Source organism: Megascapheus bottae, chromosome 13, assembly GCF_031878675.1.
Source record: "Megascapheus bottae isolate mThoBot1 chromosome 13, mThoBot2.hap1, whole genome shotgun sequence".
Classification (NCBI taxonomy): domain Eukaryota; kingdom Metazoa; phylum Chordata; class Mammalia; order Rodentia; family Geomyidae; genus Megascapheus; species Megascapheus bottae.
In genome coordinates this window covers 37,376,878-37,389,210 of record NC_143521.1, presented here as the reverse complement: position 1 = coordinate 37,389,210, position 12,333 = coordinate 37,376,878, and the positions used below count along the sequence as shown (strand labels likewise).

At 40.8% G+C, this 12,333-nt stretch overlaps 1 protein-coding gene across 11 annotated transcripts in view; it reads right to left on the bottom strand.

Annotated features, from left to right (window-relative positions):
* The window catches only part of Apbb2 (amyloid beta precursor protein binding family B member 2), a 268,672-nt gene that overhangs the window by 193,260 nt on the left and 63,079 nt on the right, over positions 1–12,333 (bottom strand). Inside the window, exon 3 of one of the 11 annotated variants that reach the window (XM_090343669.1) lies at positions 5,234–5,321. The exons of the other annotated variants lie outside the window; for them this stretch is intronic. The gene's annotated coding sequence lies outside the window, so the exon portion shown is untranslated. The remainder of the gene's footprint in view (positions 1–5,233; positions 5,322–12,333) is intronic. 11 annotated transcript variants of the gene reach the window in all.

The following is a 12,333-nucleotide window of genomic DNA, read 5'->3' as shown; positions in this document are numbered from 1 at the left end:
TTCTGGGTTGTTCTGTAAGTGTTTTCAATATCACATTTCAGCTACTCCCTGGACATCATTGTATCACCACACAATATACTATGTTTGTTCCCAGAAGAACTGGATCACAACTCAAATTTTGAGATTTCCCTGTAATCACACAAGATGTGCCACCCAGGCTGAACCTAGCTGCAAAAGGATACACAGACACCACGCAACCCAAACTTTTACCAGAGACCATTTTTCCCTACTAGCTATGAGCTACAGACATCCATACCTGGTATCCCAACACTCCCTCTCATTTCACGGAACCCAACTTCCACGCTTCTTAATAGCTCACAAGCTATAACCCTTTAAGACATTACTTCCCGGCCAACACCGGGAATTTTGCTATATTTATTAGTTTTTCTATGTTATTTCTTACCTATTTGCTCAACATTGTTTTTATTCAAGTTATCTTTCTTTAAAAATGGAGCAGTGGTTCTCACTAGATATTACGTTGAGAATCAACCATTCAACTTGTGAGTGGGGACAGGAGAGAAAAACTGGGAGAAAATGAACGAAGGGGTAACACTGTCCAAAAAGAAATGTGTTCATTACCTGTCTTATAGAACTGTAATCTCTCTGTACATCACCTCTATAATAATGATTTCAAAAATTTTTTAAATGTGCCAGTGGTTCATGTCTTTAATTCTAACTACTCAGGAGGTTAAGATCTGAAGATTATGGTTCAAAGCCAGTCCAGGCAGGAGAGTGTGTTGAGTCGTATCTCCAATTACATACCATAAAACTGGAACTGGAACTGTAGCATCTCATAAATAAAATTTTCACATGATTGAAATAGATTCTTCAAAGTGTTAACTTTTTGGTAACTGTAAGCATTATGAATTACAGACTTTCTAAATTGTGTTATATTATGTTGCTGTTCTCTTAAACATAATACTATATTATACAAGTAATATTTTATGTCTCTGGGTGAGATGGTCCTGGGGCTTGAACTCAGGCCTGTGCAATGTCCCTGAGTTTTCACTCAAGGCTAGTAGTCTGTCACTTGAGCCCACAGCTCCATTTATGGCAATTTTTGGTAGTTAATTGACAATAAGAATCTCAGGAACTTTCCTGCCTGGGCTGGCTTTGAACTGCTATCCTTAGATCTCAGCCCTTTGAGTAGCTGGGATTATAGGTATGAGCCACTAGTGCCCAGCGTAATACCATTTTAAGTAATTTTAAAGCATGAGTATTCAACAATAGATAATAGATATGTTTGACATAATGAAATGGAAAATATTCTTAAACAACAGTAGCAATAAAATGACATGCTCAAAGGTTGTCCCAATTTTACTTAAAAATGTTTTATATCTTAAAGAAAGACTAGAAAAAAATATGCCAACATTTGAAACTATGCTAACTACAGATGGTAGAATTAGGAGAGAATAATTTTTACTTTCTTTATATTTTGTATTGTGTGGCGGAATCCTCCTTTTACCCCTCACTTTGATTTCACAACAGAATCCAGACCAGAAACAAGAAACACAAGCTTACTGGTCAATGCCAGGGACTAAGTAAGTCTAGCCACGTGGCCAAACCTTTGAAATTACTTTTTATATCACAATTCAAAGACAAATATATTCCCAAAATGGAAGTTTAAAGTATCTAAAAATATTAAAGAAGCCAAATCATAATTTGCTTTTATTGGCTAAAAGAGGAATTTTAGTAAAATCTAGATGAAAGTTTTTAATTATGTAATTGTATCCAAGCTGTCTTAATGTCTGAAAGAAATTTCATTTTGCTCAGGCTAAAGCTTCTTTCACATAAGATTCAGATTAGAAAATATAAGGAGGGGGTAGGTTTGTATCTGGAGATGAACGTCTAAATTATAGTTTAAAATAAAAAGAAAGAGGTGTAGCCGGGAGTGTGGCCCAGTGGTACAGTGCTCACCTGGCATGCACGAAGCCCTGGGTTTGATTCCTGGGTACCACATACACAGAAAAAGCCAGAAGTGGTGCTGTTGCTCAAGTGGTAAACTGCTAGCCTTGAGAAAGCTGGGTTCGATTCCTCGGTACCACATACATAGAAAAAAAACAAAAGTGGTGCTGAGGCTCAAGTGGTAGAGCTCAAGCCTTGAGAAAGTCCAATGAGAGTGCTCAGACCCTGAGCTCAAGCCTAGACTGGCAAAAACGAAAAGAAAAAAAAAAAGAAAGAGAGAGAGAGGGGGAGGGAGGGAGGGAGGGAGGGAGGGAGGGAAGGAGGGAAGGAGGGAGGGAGGGAGGGAGGGAGGGAGGGAGGGAGGGAGGGAGAGAGAGAGAGAGAGAGAGAGAGAGAGAGAGAGAGAGAGAGAGAGAGAGAGAGAGAGAAAGGGAAAGAAAGAAAAAACAACAACAAAAAGGGACGCAACCATTCATATTACACTGACTCTGAAAATACAGAGTATTTACAAATTCTTGGTATGGAAAGTGTGTGTGTGTGTGTGTGTGTGTGTGTGTGTGTGTGTGTGTGTGTGTGTGTGTGTGGCACTCAGGGGTAACCTTTTTTTTTTTCTATTACTGATTATGAGAAAGGTCAACCCATTTTTAGAGTCTACCTGGAAAATAAATAGACATGCTCTCTAGACATTCCTTGGACAGATCCCCAGTATGAGTGAAATTAGTATTTGAGACTGGTGTTTCTCCTCTTTTGCATCCCTCTCTCACCTCTAGTCCAAAGCCCGAGTCTCCACATTGGATCACCCTTTCTTCCAACTGACAATGTCATTAGGAGAATAATCTTAGCAGAAGGGGTGGTCAGGATCTAAACAAAGTATGGCTTTCAACTTTGGATTATAAATACTCTTAAAGAAGTTCATGGGCCAGGAGTTTGGCCTAGTGGTAGAGTGCTTGCCTAACATGCACAAAGTCCCAGGTTCTATTCCTCGGTACCACATACATAGAAAAAGCTAGAAGTGGTTGGGGCTCAAGTGGTAGAGCTCTAGCCTTGAGAAAGCACAAGGACATTGCTCAGGCCTGAGGTCAAGCCCAGAACTAACAAAAAAAAAAAAAAAAAAAAAGAGGAAGAAGGAGGCAGAGGAGGATGAGGAGGACGAGGAAGACAAGGACGAGGATGAGGAGAAGGAGAAGGAGAAGACAAGGAGAAGGAGGAAAAGAAGAAGAAGAAAGAAGTTGTTCTAAGTGCCCAAGTGTTGGTTGAAGTATCTTACTTGGCTTACTGGAGTAATAGTTGGATCTAGGTCTGGGGTATGGAAAGCATAAAATAAATGTATAATGTCTTACTATGTCCAAAAAACACAAGTCTCCAAATAGTCATGAACACATGACAAAGGGACACAGGATCTGACTTGTGCAAAGTCTGAGTAAAAAAGAATGAATTGTAATGTATCATATTTCTAAAAATTCAAACCATAAATACATATGTATTCATAAGAAAGGGCAGAGGAAGCCAGGCGCCGTGGCTCATGCCTGTAATCCCAGCTACTCAGGAGGCTGAGATCTGAGGATCAAGGTTCAAAGTCAACCTGGGCACAAAAGGACCTGAGACTCTTATCTCCAATTAACCTCTAGAAAACGGGAAGTGGACTCAAGGGAAGGGTGGTAGCCTTGAGCTGAAGAGCTCAGGGACAATACCCAGGCTAAGAATTCAAGCCCCATGACCCACAAAAAAAAAAAGTGAGGGGGGAGGAAGAGTTTCTTTATAAAGCATGCTAGTTAATATATCTCAAAGGCACTAATTGATTCAGTCAAGAATCATTAATGGACCCAAAGCCATTAGAGAAAAGGATTGTTGTAGAACAGGATACTCACATCATCTCAGGGTATCACCCCACAGATTATGACCATTTTCCTAGGGGAAAAGTTATCTTTACAATGTAGAGCTCTAGAAGAGTAGTCCATCCAAGTGAGACTCAGCATAATCCATTCTAGGACAAACACCAGGTATCTCTACAGTGCCACTGAATATACTTGGCCAGACCTGCTCTATCTATATCAAATCATAAGGTAACAATTTAACAAATTCAGATTGTGATACATTCTATCAGACAAATGTTCTGATATCTTCCAAGGTATTAGTGGCATGAACAATAAAAGAAAACCAGGATGGCGCTGTCAGAGTTTGACCTACTGGTAGAGTGCTTGCTTACCATGCATGAAGACCTGGGTTCAATTCCTTGGCACCACATGCATAGAAAAAGCCGGAAGTGGTGCTGTGGGTCAAGTGGTAGAGCTCTAGCCTCGAGAAAGCCCAAGGATAGTGCTCTGGCCCCGAGTTCAAGCCCCAGGACTGCCACACACACACACTCACACACATACACACGCACACACGCACAGAAACACACATAGAGGGACAAAATGCAATAAACAGGTGTCAGCAAATCTTGGATTGGAGAGTATTAGAAAAGCTATCAGGATCCAGGGTCAGTGGCTCACGCCTGTAATCCTAGCTATTCAGGAGGCTTAGATCTTAGATCATGGTTCAAAGTCAGCCCGGGCACTAAAGACCTTGAAACTCTTATCTCCAATTAGCCACCAGAAACCAGAAGTGGCACTGAGGCTCTAGAGGTAGAGTGGTAGCCCTGAGCTGATGAACTCAGGACAGTGCCCAGGCTCAAAGTTCAAGCCCCACAACCAACAAAAAAAGAAAAGAAAAAAGCTATCAGACAAAAGAAAAGCTATGTAAATATATATACTCAAGTCTCATCTATACAATTGTATTGACAATGGCATAGATTATGGAGTAGAATAACTTTTTGCTTGGGAGATACCTATCGAGGGCTAAAGGGTCATGATCTTTAGAACAAACTCAGATGGTTCCACAAAACATATTTTTGATGTGCTATGTATAAACAGAGAGAAAAATATACGGACAGATACTGATACAGAGAAACAGTACAGAGCCAATTTGGCAAAATATTAATATTTCGTGTAGCAAGCTAACTACAACCTACAAAAGCCAGTAACCATGGTTACACTCCCCACTTTTATTAAAGTGAGATAATAAAGAGAAACTGACACAAACAGTCATGCAATTACTTCACTGCTAGAGCATTTAGTTCATTAAGAAAGATATCTTACTTTGCTTCTCTTCTGAAGTAATTAATAGTTGGGAGGAAGGGCCTTGTAAAAGGAAAGAAACCCAAGGAAGAGAATGCCCATGAGTAAAACTTATCGACAGGAAACTTCAGTTCTTCTCTACATAGTGAACAAAAGGAAGATCTGCCTTTAATTCCCTTTTGTTAGGAAACTGTGGGAGTGTGGGCACTTACAACAAGTCAAGTAGAATACTTTCTCCAGGTCTGCACCAGGCAAGAGAAGAAGGCAGATGACTTCATTCTATGAACACCACAGTTGATCCTGGAAGAGGGGCAGGCAGTCATGTAACACCCCAGGTAAGCCAGCATGTATCCCAGACCTCCATCTTTAAGCAGCTGGGTCCAACCTGACATGCCTTAACATAGAACTCACACCAGCAGACTGGACCCATGTAGGATACTGTTATTAGCTCTTCCTTTAGCCTACATAGTATCAAACAGTAGCTTCATCTTTCATTTCTCTCTTCCAGTAGCCCACTCTTTCCACTTTTCTGCCTCGTCCAAATTCTCAAGGACACATGGGCCCCAAGACCTCATTGTTCCAGTCAAAGCAGTATTCTCTGTTCTTCAGTATTTTCCATCCATGCCACTCACCTAGCATTTCCAGACACCTTTGCTACACAGCATTGAGATAATACTTGTTGAAGGCTGTTTTGCTATATTATCTCATTTTTTAAGCCCTCAATTCTGTAAAATTATTTGCATCATTGTATTCTTATTTTACAGAAGAACTGGATGCTTAGACAGGGGTTATAGAATTATAATGCCAATACTCAGGTTCTATTCTAATACTAAAGTGCTTTGGTGTCTGAAGGGAGGGATTTATTTTAACCATGCTTATGCTCCGTCTGGACCACAACAATGCTCGGTGCTCACTGACCTGTATTTCAAGTTTCCACCTTGAGATCATTTTTGTTTCTAAGCCAATCTCATCTTTGCAGCATCAGCTTGTCTTCCCTTTTAGCCCCCCATGATATGATTGCATGTTCAGCACCCTGAACTACAGGGCCTAGGGCCAGACATACCTGCCACACCAGAGGCCCTGAGTCAGTCCATGAGACTACCGAGTTTCTCCTGGCTGCTCTGCCCTGGTTAAAATTTTTCATCTCATTTTTAACATTATATTTTGATGAAAATTATTTTAGGAAAGCATGACAGGGAGAAATGGAGAAAAACAGAGAGTACAGATATATTTAGCCATTGGTTCTTCTCTGTTCAGCTGTGGCTCTGGCTGTAATGAGTTAAAGAGTGGTGCTTCAGAATTCTCACCTACAGGTAACAGTGCTCACAAAAATTATGATTCAGGTGTTGGGGATGTTGAGCACCCCTGAAGATATCAACTCAGCTTATCCACAAACCTTGCTTTGGAAGATCAAAGCATTCTAGATAGTTACAGTGCAATAAAGGACAGACCAGTACGCTAAAATGGTCCACATAAATTCACAAAATGTTCGTCCTAATTGTCCCTGGGTTTCTTTTTCCTGCTTTTCTATCATTTTCAGGTTTTCCATAATGACTTGTGCTGATGGAAATAAAGTTCCTATGTGCCCCTCCCCATCTCACTGTAGATTGGACATTTCCATTCAGGACTTTTTTTTTTTTTTTTAAATAATGTCAGTACTGGGAGTACTGGGGTTTGAGGACTTCATTATCTGGTTCAGTTTTTCGGCTCATGGCTGGAAATCTACCACTTGAGCCATTCCTCCACTTCTGGCTTTTCTGTTCATTATCTAAAGATAAGGGTCTCTTGCATTTGGGCCAGGAGCATGGCCCAGTGGTAGAGTGCTTGCTAGCACTCATGAAGCCCTGGACTCAATTCCTTGCTACCACATACACAGAAAAAGAAAGAAGTGGTGCTCTGGCTCAAGTGGTAGAGTGCTAGCTTGAGAAAGCCCAAGGACAGTATCCATGTCTTGAGTTCAAGCCCCAGGACTAACAACGACAAGAAAAAAAGTCTCCTGGATTTGTCTGCCCAGGCTTATTCAGAACCAAGATTCCCTGATCTCAGTCTCCTGAATAACTAAAATTACAAGTGTGAGCCACTAGCACCCACCAGGATGGTTACATCTAACTCTAAAGCACTAGGCTATGGAAATAACATGATGGTGAATTCAGTATTTCCCCAACATAGCAATTACCCTTAACATGTAGTTGTCCTCACAAGTACTGTTTTTTCTCAGGTTCTTTTCTCTTTAAAAAAGAACTGACACAGTTGGAATGTAATAAAAAACAAGCCAAATGAAGGACCAAAGAAGAAACCAGCAGGCACTACACTGAACGTCTTCCAAGTGGGTCAATAGAACTGCATGAAAGTAGAAACTGGTGGAAACACTTTTCATGCTGCAGAGGCGTGATGAGCTAGGCTCCACAACAAGGATAAATTAAGGGATAAATGAAAGCAGAGCTCACTGTGCACCTGCAGAAGTGGAGTGAAATGATTCCATACAGCCCATCTTCCAAAGCACAAGGAAGGGGAAATCACTAAGTTCACATATACAAGGATATATTTCCAGAGCACATGACCCCTCTCTTCTGTGGAGCAGCAGTGAAGGCCAGGGAATACTTGAGCTCATAGAGGAACAGGCCTGGCTCACCGGCTTTTCACGTTCAACTCAATGCCTGCAGCAATTCCTGACTCTAGGTGACTATCATATTGGAAAAGATTGGGAGTCTGGACATCCCAAGGGATAAGCAAGACCCTGGTCAGAGCAGGGCCCTCCTACACCTGTCCATTCCCTTCCCACTAGGGGACAAGCGCTTCTTACCACAGGCTTTGGGAAGTCAGACTGACTCCACCCACCGTCCTGACTTTCTGCCTTCAAGAAGAATTGTGAAATGCATCAGGAAATTCCACCCAAGGAATGAAACAGAGTCCGGCAGGCTTACAAATGCAAGGAAGCCACAAACCATTTCTGTGGTGTCTAGTCAGCACTGTTAAGAATGTGGTTTCCTGTCTGTGAAGGTGTGACACAGTAGACACTGGGCTCAGAAAACAATGTACATTGTATCTCCACTGAATTAATGAGTCTAGTAATTACAAGTAAGCATTTGCTGAGTTATTAAAAATGTGATCGCCAGTCAGAAGTTTGGCCTAGTGGTAGAGTGCTTGCCTAGCATGCATTAGTACCACATATATAGAAAATGCCAGAAGTGGATCTGTGGTTCAAATGGTAGAGGTTCTAGCCTTGAGAAAGCCCAAGGACAGTAGTGAAAGAAGGAAGGAAGGAAGGAAGGACGGAAGGAAGGAAGGGAGGGAGGGAGGGAGGGAGGGAGGGAGGGAGGGAGGGAGGGAGGGAAAATAAATGGGATCACCTGAGATTGCAAAACCAGAATTCAGCCAGGCACTAGTATCTCCTGCCTGTAATTCCAGCTACTCAAGAGGCAGAAAGAAGGAGAACAAGAAACAACAACAACAACAACAACAAATATATATATATATATATATATATATATATATATATATATATATCCCTATCACAAATAATACCTGGGCATGATGGCATTTGCTGGTCATGCCTGAAAAGATGCCTAAGTGGGTGAGATCAAAAGGATGACTCTTCTAACCCAGCCTAGGCAAAAATATTCATGAGACTTTAATCTCTTCAGAAAATGCTGGTCAGAGTAGCACACACTTATCATCCCAACTATAGCATGAAGCATAAATAGGAGGATAATGATCCAGACCAGCCCAAGCAAAAATTATGACCTTATCTCAAAACACAAGTAAAGCAAAGAGTTAGAGGTATGCGTTTAGTGGTAGAGAACTGGCATTATCTTGGTAGAGAAAAAGGCAGAATTTACAAGGATTTGTTTCCTGGAAATGTCTATTGTTTTTTACTCTGAATTGTATTGGCATTACATAAGGGTAGAACTCAGAGAAATCTTCACAATACTCACAGTGTGTCATGGGATTTTAGATTTAAAGAGATTTAAGATCTCTACTATAACCAAGTATAATGCCATCCCCATATTTTATCTATGGATTATTTATTTTTGTGCCAGTTTGGGGGCTTGAATTTAAGGACTGGACACCTTCCCTTAACTTTTTCACTCAAGGCTGGTGTTGTATAACATGAGCTACCACCATACTTTGGCTTTTTGATGGCTAATTAGAGATAAGAGTTACACAGACTTTACTACCAGTCTGGGTTTGAACCATGATCCTTAGATCTCAGCCTCTTGAGTGGCATGAGTCAATGTGCCCAACTTTAGTTACTTTTTGAGACCATAAAAAGCAGGATGCTGAATTTGACAAATTTGACTGTAAACTAATTATTACATAATATTGGATTTGTTGGGCATGACAAATCATACTGTATTTAGATAAGGTAGTCTCCTTATATTTCAGAGATGCATTTATTTAAGGGCAAAATGCTATAATTTATTTTAACATAATTCATGAAGAATATGTTAAATTTCTACAAATAAAGAAAGCATGAAAGAATGGTAATAATTATAATATTAGATAGGAGGTTATACAGGGATCATTGTATCATCCTTTCTACTTTTCTCTAAGTCATTGTGTGTCAGGCAACAACTGTCCCATGAGACAGGATAAAGTCCAAAATGGAAAAGGATAGATTTCAACCTGGATCAACAATAAAGAAACCTGGCCAGGTTTTGTTGCTCAGGCCTGTAATCCGAACACTCAGAAGATAAGGTTGGGTGGTTATTTTTAAAACTTAATTCTCCCACAGGGCTGGGAGTTTGGCCTAGTGGTAGAGTGCTTGCCTAACATGCACCAAAAAGCTGGGTTTGATTCCTTGGTGGGACATATATAGAAAAAGCCAGAAGTGGTGCTGGGCTCAAGTAGTAACCTTGAGAAAGCCCAAGAGCACTGCCCAGCCTGAGTTCAAGCCCCAGGACTGACCAAAAAAAAAAAAAGCTTATCCTCATACATTTATATCCCGTCTCTCATACAACCCTAAGAAATTTCAGGCTACACATTCTCCAACTTAATGCATTATGTTTTTAATCAGCATGGCCAGGAAGGCATTTATTACATCTCCTCCCTTGCAAGTAAAGTCAAAAGATGAAAGGTTGTAAAAAGTTCACTTTTTTGGTTTAAAACAAAAACATTTATTCATTAATTCAGTCACTGTTTAAAAATTTCAATTCCCCAGCCAGGTACGCCTATAATCCTAGCTACTCAGGAGGCTGAGATCTGAGGATCCTGATTCAAAGTCAGCCTGGGCACTAAGGTCCATGAGACTCTTATCTCCAACTAACCACTAGAAAACCAGAAGTGGCCCTGTGGCTCAAGAGATAGGGCTGTAGCCTTGAACTGAAGAGCTCGGGGACAGTGCCCAGGCCCAGAGTACAAGCCCCATGACCAACCAAAAAAAAAAATTTCAATTCCCCAAGACAACAGAAAACTTTAATCCCAGAACTTCATATGTGGGTGGTGTATATTAATGAATATATTATTATTATTGAAGATATTACTAATGAAGACATTAATATACTCCACTCCTCCCTAAGGAAGGACCTGGGCCTCTCCAATCCCCAGACTAGCCTCTGCTCTCTACTATGTGAAATGACTTTCAACACTATACTTGTGAGATCTGCTATACTTGCACATACAGCCCTTTCTAAGTGAAGCTAGTCCATTAAGTCATCAGAGGGACAATAATTCTTCTTCCCAAACTCCTAGAAAATACTGGAAATCCCCACAAACATAAATATTTAACACACCCAGTCTGATAATATTGATGACAAAAATTAAGTAGCAGCATTAGGGTATTTCACTATTTTTAGTCTACATATGGTAATGATACCACCATTATTTTACACATGAGGAAAACGAAGGCTTATGAGCAAAAATCAGACACAGAATTCATTCCAATTAGTGGCTGCTGACTTTGGTCCTCCTGGGAATTCTTTAAGGCTTGCTCTCCCCAGACAGATAATTAGAATCTCTCCCTTCTGGCAATTTTGCCCAGTTCCTTTACTTCTGGTAGTGTTACAACTGATGAAGTCATTAGGTATGGAACAGATCAGCAGCTGAAGAGATGCATTTAATTCCCCTACCATACTTAGCAACACAATACACTGCAGAAACAGGAGGCTTCCCATCAAGATGCCTAGCTAACCAAGAGGCGAGCTGACTGCCAAAGTGCAGCAGCTTCATGAATGGGTACCCTACTGAGTTCAAAGTACTTAACCAAGTTCCAAGAACAACTTTTACCAAATGCATATGGCTTTCTCACCATCATTAAGTCAAAAGAAATTCTAAATTGAGTCATTGTAAAGTGTGTCTCCACACCTGGAGGTTCTTCTGCAGACCACACATTGTTTGTGTGCTCCATCTTCTAAGCAGAATTACGAAAACCAGCTTGGGACCAGATACATTTCTCTCTGCTACTGCAGGGCCACTCACAGGTTGGGGGATCCCCATTCTCCAGTGCCCATAACCACATGAACAATCCCACACGGGAAGACTTGCCCAATGAGTCTCTGCTCTAGATTTTTGAAACATAAGAAGTTCAAGGGATCTTGTTCTTTGACTTAAAAGGAACACTATTTTTAAGTTTCACAACATAGCTAATAACCATAAACAGAGAAGAAAAGGTTTTCCCCACACCAAAGATCCCCAGACAAACCTCTACCATGACATAATTCTTGGATTTTCTGACCAATTCTAGAACAGATGAGAGGAAAATGAATTTTGCCATGGCCACAGATTAAGTTCCTTTTAAAAGAACCACCATCTTGGGCTAGGAGTTTAGCCTAGTGGTAGAGTGCTTGCCTAGATGCATGAAGATCCGGATTCGATTCCTCAGTACCACATACATAGAAAAAAGCCAGAAATGGTACTATGGCCCAAATGGTAGAGCTCTAGCCTTGAGAAAGCCCAAGGACAGTGCCCAGGCCCTGAGTTCAAGGCCCAGGGCTAGCCAAAAAAAAAAAAAAAAGTTAAAAAGAACCACCATCTTCAATTAGTTCCTGAATGCTGCTATAAGCTGATTGACTAAATTTACCATTTTGTTACTCAAAACTTTGAATTTCAGATTCCTTTAAAAAAAAAGTGTGGGGGGGAAGGGGCCAGGAGTTTAGCCTAGTGGTAGAGTGCTTGCCTAGTATGCATGAAGACCTGGGTTAAATGCCTAGGTACCACATACATAGAAAAAAGCCAGAAATGGTGCTGTGGCTCAAGTGATAGAGCTCTAGCGTTGAGAAAGCCCAAGAACAGTGCCCATGTCCAGAGTTCAAGGCCCAGGACTGACAAAAAAATAAAAGTACTGAAGTTTAAACTTGGGGCTTTATGTTAAGCA